Source organism: Brassica napus, chromosome C9 (assembly GCF_020379485.1).
Source record: "Brassica napus cultivar Da-Ae chromosome C9, Da-Ae, whole genome shotgun sequence".
Lineage (NCBI taxonomy): Eukaryota > Viridiplantae > Streptophyta > Magnoliopsida > Brassicales > Brassicaceae > Brassica > Brassica napus.
In genome coordinates, this window is record NC_063452.1 from 38,208,146 (window position 1) to 38,226,110 (window position 17,965).

At 36.1% G+C, this 17,965-nt stretch overlaps 1 long non-coding RNA gene across 1 annotated transcript; it reads left to right on the forward strand.

Annotated features, from left to right (window-relative positions):
- The first annotated feature begins 1,158 nt into the window (after positions 1 to 1,158).
- On the forward strand, positions 1,159 to 2,495 carry LOC106402968. The gene is made up of 4 exons (XR_007328927.1): positions 1,159 to 1,269; positions 1,348 to 1,739; positions 1,832 to 2,086; positions 2,171 to 2,495. It is a non-coding gene; the product is annotated as an uncharacterized LOC106402968 (long non-coding RNA).
- Positions 2,496 to 17,965: the final 15,470 nt, after the last annotated feature.

The window sequence follows — 17,965 nt, forward strand, 5'->3', positions numbered from 1 at the left end:
ATCAGCGACCAAAAGGCGTTGAGATAGGGTCATATTGTCTAAATCCTGAAGAGTGTCGCGATGAATCAAGTCGAAATCATCCAGCGGGCTGTCAGCTACCCGTTCATCTCTGGTCGGACTCGGAGAATCTGCGACGCCCTTCCCTTTTTCTTCTCGCGACAAACGACCTCTCGGAGGCATGATCCTAGATTTAGGGGACGACTACAACCGCTAGACGATACCGACAAGCCTGTGTGAGGAGAAACGTACCTAGAGAGAGAAAGTAAAAGTAGAGAGAAGGGAGAGAAAGCGGAATACCTGAACTTGCAGAGAAGAATGACGAAAGCGAAAGGGAGGAGCCTATTTATAGCAAAAACAAGGGCACATCCTCCGAAGCGCAATCATTAGGTCTACAGAAACCTAAATGGGCCTCAAAGGCCGCCTAAATACCCAAAGGCTTACTCGCGACAGTTCGGTTTCTCGTTCAAACCGATCTCTAATCGAGATGCCAGACCGAAATTAATCCCCGATTTCGGTCTAAACCGGTCCTCTAACGTAAACCGATGAGATAAGCTTGAGCCCTTATATCGGAGTAATTCGCCTACCGAGTAAAACGTGCCTCCGTGACAAAAACCTCGGCGAGCAAAGCAGATCATGAAGAAGTACTACTCTAAGCGACTGGAAACGTCAATAAAGCGGCATGCGACTAAACACGCTAGGACCTGATATACGAACGAACCTAACCCACAAATTCACTGAGACCGCTACGCCGCTCACAAGTGAACTGGGGGGACTTATTGTAGGAGATGGATTACATCCCTCCACAAGGCCCATCGAATAACAGGCCCTAGCCCGGCAAGCTTGACCAGTTTAGTCGGCTTAAGCGGCTAAAGGTGTCGGCTCGATCCCAGAGTACTTTTAGTCGATCAGCTAAGCCGACTAAATACGCTCGGCTTATAGAGAACAGTACCAAGGCCCGCATACTCGGCCTTTAACGACAGGGCCCAAAGGACGACACGATTAGGGCATCACGGACGGATACACTATAAGAGGGGATGAGGAGACAACGAAAAGGAGGACTTTTGGACAACACACACAGAGGCGGCTAGATCTAGGGTTTCCCAATCATCTCTTTGATCCTGTTGCTTAAACCTTTGATCTTGTCTCCTTATTTCCCGTCAATCTTGTAACCTCTTGTTTGATTCTAATAAAAGCATCTTTAGTCACCTCATTCCTACGTTCATTATTCTAATCAACCGAATCCTGCACAAACAATTTGCATTCCGAATCGTAATGCAACTACAAAGCTCTGTTTTTTGATCGATTTGGGTTTTTTTTTGGTCTCTGAAAGTTTGATGCTTTTGATAGGAAGAAGAGGTTGAAAGAGCTGAGAGAAGCTGCTAAGGTTAGGAGGTATGGCTCAGTGACTCCCATCTCGAGTTCTGATTTCGTGAGGGAGGTTACGCAGGCCTCTGCTGAAGATCGGGTTGTTGTTTGTCTCTACAAAGATGGGTATGGTTTTTGATGTTTACTCGTATTATTCCTGTGAAATCTCTAACATTTATGGGCTGTGTTTGTCTCTACAAAGATTGGTCTGTGATTTATGTAATGTAAAGATGGAAGGATACAAAGAATTTGAAGAGAGGGAAAGAAGAAATTTGATAAGCAAATAGATTTGAATGTGATGATCAGCTCTAAAGGACTCGATGTAGGCGTTGATAAATGATTACTCTACAGTTGTTTCAACATCTCTTTACTTCGTAAGTTGGTTTAGAATTATAGATATAGATTTGGTATTGGTAATCTCTATGTGTTGTTCACTGATCATAAAGATTTCTTTTTCTTTTTGCAGGATCAACGTTTCTGTCATGTAAGAAACATTGTTGTAATACTCTTTGTTCTCTAGAATCTCTGTCGTGGTGGTTCTGTTTCAGTAGGTGATACAGAAGTACGCTTCTTTGCGGATGAGTGGAGTGAAGTTCATCAGCTTATTCCACTAGTTAATGATGGTGAGACTGATAAGAAGGGTGGTTATGACATCATTCTAATGGCTGAGACACTTTATTCCATCTCTGCTCAGAAACGTCTCTATGAACTGATTAAAAGGGTACACTCTCGTCTTATCTTAGTCTCCTAGATATGACCATTCTTAAAGATTCATTGAAGGTTTGATTCTTGATTCTTTTTGCAGTGCTTGGCCTATCATGATGGAGCAGTGTACATGGCTGCTAAGAAGTACTATTTCGGGGTTGGTGGAGGGACAAGGCAGTTTCTGTCTATGATTGAGAAAGATGGTAAGAATGGTCTATACAAAGAAAGGATTGTGTTTGTTCATCCTCAGCACCATCCCTAGCTTATGCAGCCTCAAATGCTACAACCAGGTACACTTGAGATCACTTACCATACTTTTTCTTTCAACCATGGAAGTATAATTTGTTGAAATAATCGCAGATATATAGTAAAAGAAACCTTTGATTATATCTTTGATTATCAGATAGTTGATCACTTTGCTTATAGGCTATAGCTAGTTATTACATTTGTCAATACTTTTTTCTTTCCCTATTTTGTTTTCATGTTTTTTAAAAAAAATATATGTTTAAAATGTTATATTTTACTATGTTTTATTTAATAACAAAATTTTCAATTTTAAGAAAAAAATGTAATATTATTTTATTTTTAAGAACCCCAAAATAAGATATTTGCAATGAAGACATAAAAATCTCAAGTTTCTTAAGTAAGTCTCTTAATCAACTTTATTCCTTAAATACTATTAAAAACAATTAAGAGACCCTTAATGAGTACGTAGGATAAAGATGCTCTTATACTATTAGTAGGTCACATATGTACAAACATGAATTCGATTAGTAAACAACTATATATATTTGTAAAGTATATAATTGTCAGTTATATAAAATATGGTATCTGTAAAAATATAACAATAGCAATCGTTTATTAAATGCTATTATTATATATGGATTATGTTTATCATGTATGTACTTATTAAAATTTATTCTATAAATTGATATTAGTAATTCTTATTAGAAAATGTGAAGTTTATAGTTTTGAATATATAAATTAAATACAATTTAAGACTTAATATAAAATGCTACTATGGCCGTTTGCCTCCCCTTAATAAGTTCAGATTCCTATCGGGTTGTTTCTGTATGAAATTTAGGAAGGGAGTCTTCTCCATTGTGGCTCTATTTGTGTTTGTGTTTCTTCCTCCCGTTGCTGGTTTCTTCCCGGTGCTATAGGGCGCGGCGCTGTTCTTTGGGTTACTTCTTTGTGCCTGCTGGTTGTGAAGTGGTATTTGTAGTTTCTTAGAGGTGTCCTGCTTCCCCCACTGTTTGGGTTTGTAGAGTAGCTTGTGGTAGGACGATGTATTGAACTTGTGGTAGGACGATGTATTGAACTTGTGGCTTCGCCGGGTCTCCGATTACATTGGGATGAGGGTTAAGCAAGAGATCATCTTATCCTTTCTCCAGCAGTGTTTTGTCTGGTACTTTTGACACTTCGGTTGGGGACTGCTCTCTCCTTTCTTTCAAAGTTGGCTTGCCGTAGTTCTATTTGCAGTGTCAGCTGAAAGTTTAAGTTTCATGGATGAAACTCGCATTGGTTAGTATGTTGTTGTTGTTTTTATTTCTCTTGTTTAGTATCATGTATCCGGAAAGGTATGTATTTCCTACCTTTGTCACCTATATATCTCTCTCGGGCTGTGTCTCATGCATCCTTCTCGGGCTTTGTTGTAGTTTCTCCATGGTTGTAACCTTGCTGAACCTTCTTTTAATCTACGAGATGAGAAAAAAAATTCTTCAAGGATATTAAATATAGAATAATAGTATGTGATAATATATATATTACATATCAAGTCCATTCGATTTGAGTTATTTTTTTTAACGCTGATTTATTATGATATTACAATTATGATATGAAAAAGATTACATATACGATTCGACAACCGACAATACTACCTGCCATATGAGGACATACGCCTAACTGCATCACCTGAACTGTCCTATGAAGATCCACGCCTGACCAGATTTACTTGCACCATGTTAAAGATCATTTGTAAGTCTTTCTTCCGTAATCTGCATAATTGTTTAATAAATCGCTCTCTCCGGGACTTGAAACCTGAATTTCTTTTAATCTGCAAGAAATTGCATAGTCTGAGATTCGAACTCCAGATCTGAATTCGATTTGAGTTGTTAACCCACATGCCGAGTGTTAAGCAATTTAACTGCACGTATGTGTACTCTCTGACATTATATTGATCAAATGATCATAAAATCTTTCTCATTTATATGCCCTCTCTCACTATCAATTAAATTAACCCTCTTACATGATATCATTTATTAATAACATTTACATGAAATTTAAAATGGGTATACAGAATCAAAATATTATATAATATTTAGAATTTAATTTTTTTATTAGATTTGATATCAAATTATATATTTAGATTATAGAAAATTTACCTTGATAAGTCACATATCATAGTTATCGTTATCTAATTGTTAGTTTTCCTTAATATGCTTGGCTTTATCTCTTTTACAGTTTACTAGTTAGTTTAATATTCTCTTTGATTTTACTATATATTGTAGCTTACGGCAAGCTTTATTCTCAATCAATCAATAAACCTATTTTCCTCAATCTTACTAATCTCTCAATAACCTAGCAAGAGCTCATTAAAGAATGACGCTTACGAACTCAGACTTTTGAGGTGATCATCTTCTATGTCTTTGTTTACCCATTCTTCGAATCCATAGTAGGATTTCTAGTTTGGGATCTATCCTATCAAGTTTCCCATCTCAGTGGTATCATAGCATATCAATCCTTTAGAACCAAGCTATGGACACCAAACAAACCACCATGATGAACTAGATGAACAAAAAAATCGAGGATCTACGTCTATCACAAACACAACAAACCGAAGGAATTCGAAAAGAATTAGGAGGAGAAATCGCAGAGGTTAAAGCGACGATGGAAAAATATTTTGCTAATACTCCACCACCTACCAGGCAACATGAAGGATCTTCCGGTCAAACATCTGCAGAAAAATCTAACGAACCTTACCCACCAGATCGAGCCCTCGGAGAGCAGAGTACATGTAGAGAAAAAACAAGTCAATTCAATCTCGATCAAAACCCTAACCCACCTCTCCATAACAGTATTTCGTCACGGCTAACAAAGATTGGATTCCCGATGTTTGATGGATCAGTACTTCGAGAATGGATTTACCGTTGCGAACAGTTCTTCTCGTTTGATAGTACTCTACCAGAATTGAAGGTTCGTCTCGCCTCTCTTCATATGACAGACAAATCTCTTCAATGGCATCACGCCTACATAGAAAATCGCTACAACATATTCCCGTTATGGCCAGAATATGTTAACGCCATATCTGAACGCTTCAGCGAGCTTTGTGACGATCCTCTCTCGGAGTTAGTCAGTCTTAAACAAGCAAACAATTCCATTGACATATATCTGGAAAAGTTCGATTGCGCTATAACAAGGCTCACACTTCCTCCAGAACAAGCGCTGAGCATCTTCTTAACCAACATGAACCAACACCTCACCATCCATGTTCGACAATTCAACGTGACTACTGTCCCTGCAGCAGCACAAATTGCTAAACTCCACGAGCTCTCTCTTCATCATACTCCAGCAAAGCCATCTCGCTCTTCTTTCAACCCCTACCAGGAGAAAAATTCATCGCCTCCATAAAAAACTCAACACGCATTAAAGAAATTTTGAAATCGACAGTTGACATAATTCTCTTTGGTTAACTAAAATAAATAAATTATATTTTAATTAATCCGTAAAATTTTATACACATAATTATTATTATCCTAATGCCAAAAAACACACATCTTATAATGTTTACAATAACTATTCTTGTAAAAGTAAAATATTATAGTTATTTTAAAATTATAACCATGCAGCACATATTATAAAATAACAAAACAGTGAATAGATATTTGTAACTTTTATCAAAAAGTACTCTTCATATATTCACACATTTAATATATTTGACATTACAAAACTACAATATGTATATAGTTAAATCAGAAAATATTTTTAACATATTATTATCACTAAGAACTTTAATCCCTAAAAATTAAATTGAAAAGAAAAAGGTTTAAAAAGTTGCACATGGCACATGTAAGAATCTAGTTGATTATCTTAGAGTTCAAGTTCTTCATAGTTTCTTTTTATCTTTTTTTGTTAACGTTTCTTTTTATCTTAATTTTAATTAAGTATATAATTTTAATAATATTAACTCTATATAATCGCGTTTGATTACAGAGGTTTAATTGAGCAGCGTTAAAAATTATTAGGGGTTAATATGAAGCAATTTATATATTCACGGGGTTTAGTAATGATCTTAGTAGTCTGGGGGAGGATTACGTAGGGTTTAGGTTCTACAGAGGTTTATTACATAACATATATGATCATTTAAAAGTATAGGTTCTACAGTCATCCCATCAAATTATGTTTGTATAGTAATATTACATAACACATAACGGTGTTTATCATTATATATGATCATTTAAAAGTATTTAATATATAATAGATTAATCATTCAAAACTAAAATATATGTTTAATTAATATATATACAAATCAATACTAATTTGAATTATACCTGAACATTTTGTGATAAGATTAGATGTTGTTATATATTGAAGGAATTCAAAAGATTAAACAGACATATAAATGAAACTACTTCAAATAAGAACTAATACCAGTTTAACAAGCATCACAAATGTTATTCTTTGATGATCTGATTCTTATGCCATTTCTCAAAAAAAAACATCACAGATATTAAAGCTTGTTAGATTTTCATTAGAGCACTCAAAAACTCATACAATAAGAAAGACAATTACTGCCCCCTTTTACTTTTCAAAGTGTAATCATCTATCTTGCTTTTCATTTCAAACTATCTTATGTGAGCAATTAACTTGTCATACAGCAAGAAAGACGGTATATACGTTTGTGGGAAATCACGATGGGTATTTGTTTATATTTCCTAACATTTATTTTATTCGCTATCCCTTGATATGTACTAATGCAACTTTGGTTATGTATATAGCCAGTGTTGTCATGTGGTTTGGTTATGTAAATAGCCAGTGTTGTCATGTGGTTTTTTTCTTGCGCTTTGTTGTGAGTCTCTCTATACACTTCTCACTTCTTCCTCCACCGGTGGCGGACCCGGCTAATATTTTTACTGTGTCATAAAAATAATTATTTATTTATTATAAAATTTTAAAATATAATTTAAAAGTTTTTTAAAGAAAATAGATAATTAAAAGTATAGGTACATATATATATTTCACAATAATACATCAACTAAAAATTTAATTGTCACTTTATAATAATTAATTAAAAAGAAAAATAACTTAAAATTAGTGGAGGAAATCAAATAAAAAACAATAAAACTCTTTTGGAGATTATTAAATCAAAATATAAATTACGTAAATATCTACAATCATATAAAATATAATACTTTAAGAAATAACCAATTATTAAAATATATTATTACTTATCATATTAATAAAAGGGAAATTGGATTGTATATACATAGCAACACCAAAAATTAAGTTTATAACCAAAACAATTCTTTGGATATGATATTCTTTGTATAATATGTATAAAGACATAAACTACCCTTCATTCCACTGTTTCATCTCACTCTCACTTTCATTGTTAATCTCATTCTTCTGAAACTATTTTTTATTTTCCAAAATTTATATTAATCGTGACCATCTTTTATTTCATGATCATTTAAAAGTTATACGAAATTCTTGAAAGTGATATTTTGCATGTCGTTTAATCATCTGATCCAGCAACTGTTTCAGGTCACTTTTTCACATCTTTTGGATTTACAATTTTACTACTTTTTGATATATGTGGATTAAAAAGCAGATGATGCGTAGAACTATTGAAGAAGATGAACAATACACATTGCATTGTACAATTCCATTTGATAAACATAGAATAGTACAAAGCAACATGTATTGTTACATCATCTCCGCGCCTCCTCTTCCTCTTCTTCCTCCTCCTCCTCCAAGCAAAGAATCAAGGTATGTTTTGTTTGATTGTATAGCATAAGGATCCATCGACTCTGTTTCGCCACCATGGATTATTAGGAAATTAATCCAAAACAATGTTTCTTTTGCAGATCCGGTTGGAACAATCTTCAAAGAGAAATGGTATGGTCAGACAGTTGTTGGTTATTCGAAATTAATGTTATGAAATTCTATTTGGATCCTGAACAAACAAAGTTCACATATTTGCCTCTGTATTTGCCGCATTTTTGGCCACCGAAGTTTCTGGGCTGGAAGAACAACTCTATGTTGTACCTGATAAGACTAGACTATAAGAGATACATATATAGTATATAACCAAATATATTTACTAGTGTTTTTCTATTGAAATATAGCGATGGTATATTCATTTGTGTATATTTGCATGCTATTGAAGTATTGTCTCTATGCTTAGCCTGCAATAGATAGCACAGCTCTAAGTTATAACCGTGCAATGGCATAGTTACACGCAATATATGAAATCTAACCTTGCATCTAGTTAACTCCTTCGTCTGACTATACTACAAGGTATGTAGTATAATATGTCTCTTTCACTTACATGTGTTACTTGTGAGCTTTTACAGGTTTAGTGTGTGTTGTGATGGTTGTTCTCCTGAAAATCAATGCGACAGTGCAACTTAATCGGTTAGACACCCTGACAGAAGCCTTCCTTGGCGTCGCAGCATAGACATGTGCGGTTGCAGCTTTCTCCAGCGTCAATTTGGACGTACTCATGCAATGAACTATTTTATGCCATCTTCATTTATCTACATTAGTTTTATGTATTAACCAATGATGTTTCTTTTATTTTTTCCCACATAATGCTTTTCTCTATCCTATAAACTTTGTTTCGTGGCTGCACCTTTATGACAAAACTAAACTTGATTCCTAGTATGGTTGTTATGTACGTTAACACTTCTAAGTTTTTTCATTTACTTTGACCCCCTCCTCCAAATTGGTAAAGCATTGTCAGCATACACAAAAAAAAAAAACTTATGTGTTTGTGTGGAGTATTATATATTATATTGTAACCATGTATGGTATAGTTTAGTAATGGATGAAACCCAATCTCGTAACTGATTCAATCATTTGTGTGACTATATTATATGGTATGTAGTATAGTATGACAACTTTCGCTTTGGAATGTCAACATCACGCGCACGCGGCTGGAAAGAGATTTCTGTCACGTTTGTACGCAAATTGTCCCATCTGTCCCATATTACTGTAGCATGGACATATTCTTCATTATTTTGCCAATTATGTGTATTCAGCAAATTCACCCTTAATAAAATAGTATTATTGATTTTTTTGTAACGAAAGTAGAAATTTAGAGTAAAATTTGATACAGGCAAAAACTAAAGCAAATATAAATTAAGTGTATAACTCAGTAAAATGATAAAGATAAACATGGGCTTAAAATTTAAGGTTATGACAAAAACTAAAACGTGCTTAAGCTTTAAGGTCAAAAACAAAAAAAATGAAAACTGGGTGTAAGAAAGAATATCCCATGTTTTTGGGGTGTCAAATAAGATTTTTGGACCAACCATGTTAGCAAACAACATCATAATTACACTACAACTAAAATTCTATCAATTTAACTGACACCCCTACTTCCTATGTGGATACGCCACTGCTTCCCCCGTTGGTAAGTTATTTCACTTGTTTAATCGTAGATCTCCAGTGACTTTGTTTTTGATGTGAGATTTTCTCTCAACAGTAACCATTGTTCAAGCAAGCGTGAGAAATGAGAATACCTTATATCGAGGAACGCTTAAATACACGCCCCCAAAGAATTTCGAGCTGTCTGGCATAACTATAGTGTAGCCATCATGTGGTGAAGTAAGGGAATTTTTCTCTCAACCATGGTGGCAGTTTACTTTCGTCCCTTAGTACTATTTGAGCACTTGGTAAAAGAAAAATTACTATTTGAGCAATCTAGGTTGCTAATCTGAAGTGAATCGCTATTATTTTGTCTGATTATTGCAGGTACCATTTTTAGTTGGTTAAGATGGTGTTGGTTTTGTGCATTTGGTCTACATAATAATACGAGGAAGATGAAGTGGTCGTTTGGGAAAAGTGGAGCGAGCACTTTGTGGTCTCGGGATAATGGTGGTGACTAATCAAATGCATTGTCACGGTAGAGACAAAGCGACCGATTGAAGCAATGGTGAAGTCATCGCTTGGTGAGTCTCGGGATGTGGTGTTGACCAAATCCAAGGCAAATTCAACATGGGAGTCAAAGCGAGCAAGTGTCAAAACATGAAGTGCTCAGCAAGCGATCAATCCGGTTTAATTGATCGATCGATTTCGTACTGTGCGGGTCCAATTTTACCTAGCTTGGTTTTTTGGGCTAGAAATGAAATTAAAGTGTTTTGGCGTCAGTCCAAGGGTTTCTGGAGATACTATATAAACTTCCTAACTTTAGTTTTTGCCCCCTAACACTCATTGCACAGAAGGTTGAAGAGAAACAAAGAGAGATTTGGTCAAGAGTGTATGACTATTTCTTCTCCTATACACAAAGGTTCAGTTAGCCTAACTCTTTAGCTTATTGATGTGCTTTCTCTAGGTGAATAGAGAAACACATAGGTTGTTGAGTAAGAAAGCTCTTGTATACACTTGATACTAGTGAATCGTTGACAGTGCCGTCCTCTCCCTACCTGTAAAGAGAACTGGGTTAACAATTTTTTTGTGTCTTTAACTAGCTCAAACAACAACAAGAGTACTAAGGTCATTTAGTCAAGTGAGAATAAACCGGTTAAGTAACAATTTATTCTAAACAAGTGGTATCACGGTCAAGTTCAGCAGAGAAAGATTACGGTTTCAGTTTCTGGTCTACTATTGGTGTTTGGCTGGACAGGGTTTCAGGTTTTCTTTAGCATTTGGAGTTGTTTGAGGAGGTTCAGGGTTATTGATAAAAGTATTCGGGTTTTCATTCTACAATAAGTTGCAGAATGGTCATGCAGCAAGATATGTTTTTCTGTTCAGTCAAGACATATACATACATGGAAATTTCAGTGGTTTTGAGTTTCAAAAGGGGTTTCTACTGAAGATTTATCTTTGTGGGCAACCTATCAGATCTTTGTAAGAACCTACAATTGGCTGGTCACTAGTGAACGTGAAGCTACAAAGTTAGTGTTTTCAGATGGAAATGCAATGAGATTGTGCTCTAGTTGCAGTCTGAAAATGTTCTGTGAAATCAGAAGGGGTAACACTCAACTTCCTTGCTATTTTTAGAGGCAATGCAAGGAAGTGTGTATTCTTGTGAGCTTGAGTCTGTACTGGAAAGAACATGAATCTTGTTATAAAAAGTGTAAGCTCTTGAAAAGACGTCAACATCAAAGATTCATGGTTTGTGCAGATTTGTGTTGATTGTAACACATGGAGATTCTGCTGAAATGAATCAGTGGGAACTTAGAGTTCTCGTCTCAGGTGGAGTAAGGCTTTCTCATAAGGTATCTTTATTTGAATCTGATCTTCTTACACTGATGAAGTTCTGGTAGTCTAGGCATTAAAAACGTCATAGATCATAAGGAATGTCTCATGATGTTATTATGCAACATGATATACTATGACTTTTGTATCGAAAGACTTTCTATCCAGGAGAGTTAGGCGGCGTGTTCTGTTTGTGAAAGTTTCACATTATTAATACCCGAACCGATCCAAAAACAGAAATAAGATCGGAACTATAAATAGTATGGTTTCTAAATTGATCCTAAACATCTAGAACCAAATAATTAACCCAACCGAGAATCGAATATCTGGGACTAGTTTTGATAGCAAAGAGGCTCCTATGTGATACGTCCTGAATTGTCCTCAAATCTGTAACATTAAAAGGAAAAGGGTAAAGGATTATAAGCAAAAGAATCATAATGAGAACATTGCTCACCTTGAGTTTGGTTCGGCATGTGAATGGAAGAAGGTCCTTCTTGGTTTGCTTGATGACCGCGGTTTTGTTCTTTATCTGTCCCATCCTGCATTGACACAAATCTTCCAAGACCAAGGTCATATGCGCCCATATCAAAATCATTCAAAGGACCAGAAAATTCATTCTTGTTCAAAACTTTTTTAGAATCCTTTTCAAGCGGAAAAATCAATTCATAACTACCTGCCATTGGCTGATGTGCATAGTCATCGAAAGTTGGCAACAAGTCTGAAAATCCTTCCTTGTCTGGCTCGGTTTCAACATTGTCACTCTCCAAAGTCACCAACGTTTTCTGGTTTTGACACTTGTTAGCATAATGATCGATCCTATGACATTTGAAACACCTGGTAGAATGAGCTTTGCTTGTGGTTTTCACACCTTTGCTTTTATCAAAAGACAACACATTAGTTTTCAAATTGGAATTTGAAAGAGAAGAGAAATTACATTGCTGTTTTGGTGCAGAAGAAGTGCTGGTATTCCCCTTCTTTTTGAGTTGCTGAATAGCGAAAATTGTCTTATGCAACATCTTCTCCAAACTAGCATAAGTTTGAAACTCGTTCTGATCAAGCATATCACAGTTGCTTCTGATCAAGCATATCACAATTGCTTCTCTTGGCTTTGGTGAAGGGACGATCACCATTTCTGGCCCTCTTCTCATCATCATCTAACATGTTTTGTTTATTCCTTTGGTTTCTTTGTTTCTGCACAAAATCAAACCCATTAGAGGCAAACTGTTTCTTATCTCCAAAAATCAATTGCTCTTTTTCAAACACAGTTTTCAAAGGATAAAAAACGTCTTGTGGTGGTTTTGAAGCCTGATTTGATTTCTTGTGAAGTCTAAACATCCTGAAAAATACTTAACAAAAGAGTTAGCAAATAAAAATCTTCACACTCTCAAAGTGTTTAGCTCACGATTTTTAGGTGATCACTCAGAGTTCTTTTCACTGGTTCAAAGGATGATAGGCAGTCAAAATTTAACAATCAAAACCCAAAACAATTTTTAAGGGTAAAGAGAGAAAGAAAGATGAAAAGATTTTTATGTGGATCCGCCTTAAATGTCATAAGGCTGGGTTTCTCTTCAGCCAGCAGGGTTTCTCTTCCACCACTCCCCCTGGATTTCTCTTCAGAAGTGATTCAAGCCAAAAACGTTTACTCTTTTTTTTTAATCGTTTTTAGGCGATCACAAGGGAGTAAAGGTACAGTCCGGATCCAGCAAGAAATAATAAAAGAAATTTGTGGAGAGATGAGAAGATGAAACGATGAAATGAAAACAAACCAGCCAAAGTGGCTCTGATACCACTTGAACGACCCTGGGAAAGGATCATTCTACTGGTTCTGTTTGGATATGAACTCCGGATGGAGAACTGGTGGATTGAAGGGTCACACAAAGGTTGCGGAAGGCCTCCGATATTCCCGACTTCAGTTGGTGCTTGATATGACTCACAAGTCCACCAAAAGAAGGGTCTCTAGTCGTTGCTTGATATGACTCACAAGTCCAACGATTTTGAGGAATGTTTACATGGATATGACTCACCAAGAAACAAAAAAAAAGTTCTACAAAGAACAAAGAGTTTCAACTCAAAACAAAGGGGAAAAAATCTCTTTTATTTCGTGGCTCTTAGGTCTTATTTATAGGATTACAAGTTGTAGAGATCCAAAGAAGAATGTGCTAAAAACAAGACATAAAAGACCGAAAACAAAAACTTGACTAAATAAAGTCTTTGACTGAAACTTGGATTGCCTCTTAATATAGCCACGACCAGGACTTTGAAAAATGAAGAATATGCTCCTGATATGGGCCAAGACAATGTCCCTTTGAGGCCTGGTCAAAATCCATCTTTTCCCTTAGCCAATATTTGATCGATTTCTCCATTTAGCCCAAACAAGTCTATTTTTGAATATTTTTGGCTTTCTTGGACATTTAGAACATGGATAATCACCTTTGGCATGATTTAATTGGTCGTTGGTTCATCAGAAAGAAGGTTAGCCATTTACAGCTTCTCGGGTGGTCTGAATTCGCGAGAACTGAAGATCTCTTGATTTGTAAATGGCATAACTGTCACATATGAACTCCGTTTGATCTGATTCTTCTTTGAGGAGCTTTGTAATTGAGTTGAGAACATTCTCCAAGTTATTTCATGCATAGAAGCCTCGTGGTTTGGAAGATATGAGTCAAACAATGAACATATATCTTTACTGCTTCCCATGATCAAGCCATGCATGTCTGTTTTGCCGGTGCGCTACCCAATGGCACATCATTCCCTCCCTCTTGAAAAGGATTTGACCTCAAATCAATATTACCTGAATCAAAAGGAAATGAATCAGACAAAAAGAATTTTAAAATCATGTAAAATTCAGAGAAAGAAAATTTTGGACATAAACTTCCTTGGAGTTTTGAAGTTGGTTTCCTCGAGTACATGCCTCTCCAAATCTCAAACTGATAAGCACGATCTCTGCTTCTGTTCCTGACACCTTTTAGAGACTGATCATGTTTATCCTGGACACTCAAAACAAACATTAAAATACCAGGATCATATGTGCAAGACAAGTACTTGTTCAGATCAGAAACCAAAGTTTCTTTCCCTAGAACATGTAACACACGTTTCAGATCATCATGAAGCCTATCAAAGTAAGTGTTGTACACCAGAATGGTGTCAGGGCACGTGATAGCACATTTCCTAAAGAACAAATTCAAAACATGCACAAGTTTCTCAGATTTAGAACACAAAAGATTAAGTTCAAACTGAGAATTTCTTATCCAAGACTCAGCATGTTTATCAAAGAAGGTGTTGTAAATCAGAATCTTTTCAAGGCATGAACTACCATGGAACATTTCCAAACCGTGCCTAACTTGATCAGATTCAGAACACAAAAGTTTTAGTTCAAGATCAGATTCAGAATAAGAATGGACAGGTTTCAAAACAGAATCACCACAGAAATTGGTTTCAGCTCTATGTGAATTATGTTCCAACAATGTGCAGCTCTATGTGAATTCTGTTCCAACAATGTGCTAACCATAAAATCGTCCAAAGCATATGAGGATGCAAACAAAATTCCAGTGATCAGTTCATGTCCATAAGTACTCAGACTAAAGCTATTTTCTTTGAAGACAAATGAATCAAACGATTTTCTAGAGCATAACAGGTTCAAAACAGGTTAGTCCATTAGTCTCTTCATTATCAATATCAATCATAAGATCAGGTTTTGGAGAAGGAAGATCACATTCATCCTCACAAGTGATCCAAATTTCCATCAGCTCTTCATCATACTTATCAAAAATTGGTAAAGAATCTGAAAATCTTTTAGATCTTCAAGGTTATTTTCAGATTTACCTTTGGGTTTTTCACTGATGAAAAATGATGGCTCAGCTACAGGTGCTCGTGTGGATGTGCTCTTCTTTTGGATCTTGTTGACGTCCTTGAGGATTTTCATCATTTCCTTCTCAGAGTTGTCACAGATCTCTTGGACATCAAACTGAAGAAAACGCCTCTTTGGATCAGCTTCTCCTTTGGACGACTTGGACTGCTCTTTCCACCTCCGGTTTGGCACCTTATGTGGTCTTTTAAGGGTTGGTCTTTCCTGCACAGTAACAAACTCATCAAAAACATTCAACAAGTTTTGAGATGAAGAATGAAAATTAGCATGTCCTTGGTATTTCTCTTGGCTACTCTCCTTGAGAAGACCTAACATCTTATCCTGAAAATTCTCAACACAAAAGATTACCAGATAAAAATCTTCACTCTCTCAAGTGTTTGATCCTCACCCAAACAAGTGTTTCTCTCAGATCTTTGGTGATTACACACAAGCTTCTACTCAAGGTTCTAAGAGAGCAAATCAAGGAATCCCAATGGACAAATCCATGCAAACAAAAGGGAATTTTCTCAAGATAGAAAAATCCATGCAAACAAAACGGTTTGGAATCCGTTTTAACCACCTCAAAGGCTGGATTTCTCCTCAGCCAGCATGCTTTCTCTTCCACCACCAATCCACAAATCAAAATTTTGAACTTTTTTTTTATATATATATCGTAGATCTCTTTTTTTATATAGTGGATGGTAATGAGAGGCCCGGATTCAAGAAAGGTAGAAGAAGAAGTGTTTATGAAGAAATGGAAGATAAGAAGATGGAATGATTCAGAAGATACCAGAAGAGTGGCTCTGATACCACTTGATACGTCCTGAATTGGAGGATCACTTTAGCTGGGTGTTGGATATGATCCGAGAAGGAAAATGACACTTCTGGAACTAAAATGGATTGAAAGGATCATCAAGAGATGCAGAATGGCTCTTGATATACCCACGATCTAAGGCTAACCACCTAAGAAAGAATGAATGTGTTGGCTAACCACCAAACAACACACAGAGATGAATTGGCTGACCACCAAATCAACAAGCCGGTTCACACCAATGAACTAGCTAAAGAACTCTCTCTCTCTCACTCGGAAAAAAGAAGAAACAAAATATAACTCAAACTTAGACTGATTTTATTCATAAAAGAGTTTAAATATTTATAGAAGTTCTAGTCAAAGAGAAATAAAGAAATTGTGGGAAAACAAGACATAGAAAATAGAAACATTGACTAGAATATTATTAATGAGTCAAAGACTCAGTCTTCCGTGCAGATTGGTCAAGGATGACCCTTCGGCTACTGTCAAGGTTCATCGAACCAGATTCATGCACATGGTAAAGATAAGGACACATGCGGGATTGTCTAGATGGTCCGCCGGGTGGGAAAGTATGTCTGTCTTTGGGTTCTTCACGACCCAAGCTAAGTCTGGCTCGACTATTGTCCTTAGAATGTCGAGATGGTCGAGAAAGACGAGCTCTGGTACGGTAAGTTCGGTCGTCTGGTCGTGGTTCCAGCCAAAGCTCCTTTCCGGACGTACGCGGGTTGATCCGGTACACTGCACGGTCGGTCTGTCTGGTATGGTCGGGATGGGCGAACCTCAGTTGAATTATTCAGAATGTCCTGATCTCCATACTGAGTTGGCTCAATGTACTGATCCATGGGCTGGGGCACATCACTATGGATAAGCGAAGTGTTTGTGGAACTAGACCAGATCATCTTTAGAGGGTTCGGGTCATGTTTGGGCCTTGGTATCTACACATGTGGAAAATAGATAGGTTATGGGCCATCTTTTTTATAAGACCAATTCTGGGCCAATCTCCTTCGATCAAAGTGATTATTTTGGTTACTTGGCCGTTGAATATTGAGATGTTGCTCCATTTCTGGTTCCTTTTGTTTTAGTTTTTTCTCCATGACTGTCTTCTTGGGTTGTTTTGGTTTGGTGAGGGCTTCAAGTCAAAACTGATGTTCTCATCAGACCCTCCCATCAAATGCCACAAGGCTAGGGTAATCTAACTCGCGCAAGACCACATCCTGAACTATGTATGTCATAAATAAGATTCACATCTCAACTGAAGAGGATCAAATATTTTTCATATGCAATGTGACTAAATACTTCACAAGAATACTTATCTTTAACCTCTTTGTCTGGTATGTTTTTTATTCCATTTTGGATCACATATTTATTTCATTATTCTAGGTCAAATATAGATCAAAGTTATCTCTTTGATTCAAGATATATAAAGATGAGATTTCCGTTTTTATCAAACAAAAAATTTTCGAACAGAATATGATATCTTTGGATGGTGGAGAGGCAATAGGCCTCAGTTCCCTATTTTGTCAGAGATGGCAAGGGATGTACTTGCAATGCAAGTATCTTATGTCGCTTTTTTCTCTGCATTTAGCACAAGTGGGCACATCTTAGAACCTAGTAGAAATTTCTTGACACACTACATGATTGAGGTATTGATGTGCATCGAAAAGTGGCTGAAGTGTGAGTATCAGTTAAATGAGAAAGGAGTCTTTAGTATACAATAAATGCTTTCATTTATTGAATCACAAGATGAACTTGAACAAGATAACTTTGTTTTTTTTTCAGTTTGACTTCCATTTTATCTAAATAACTATTTCAAATTT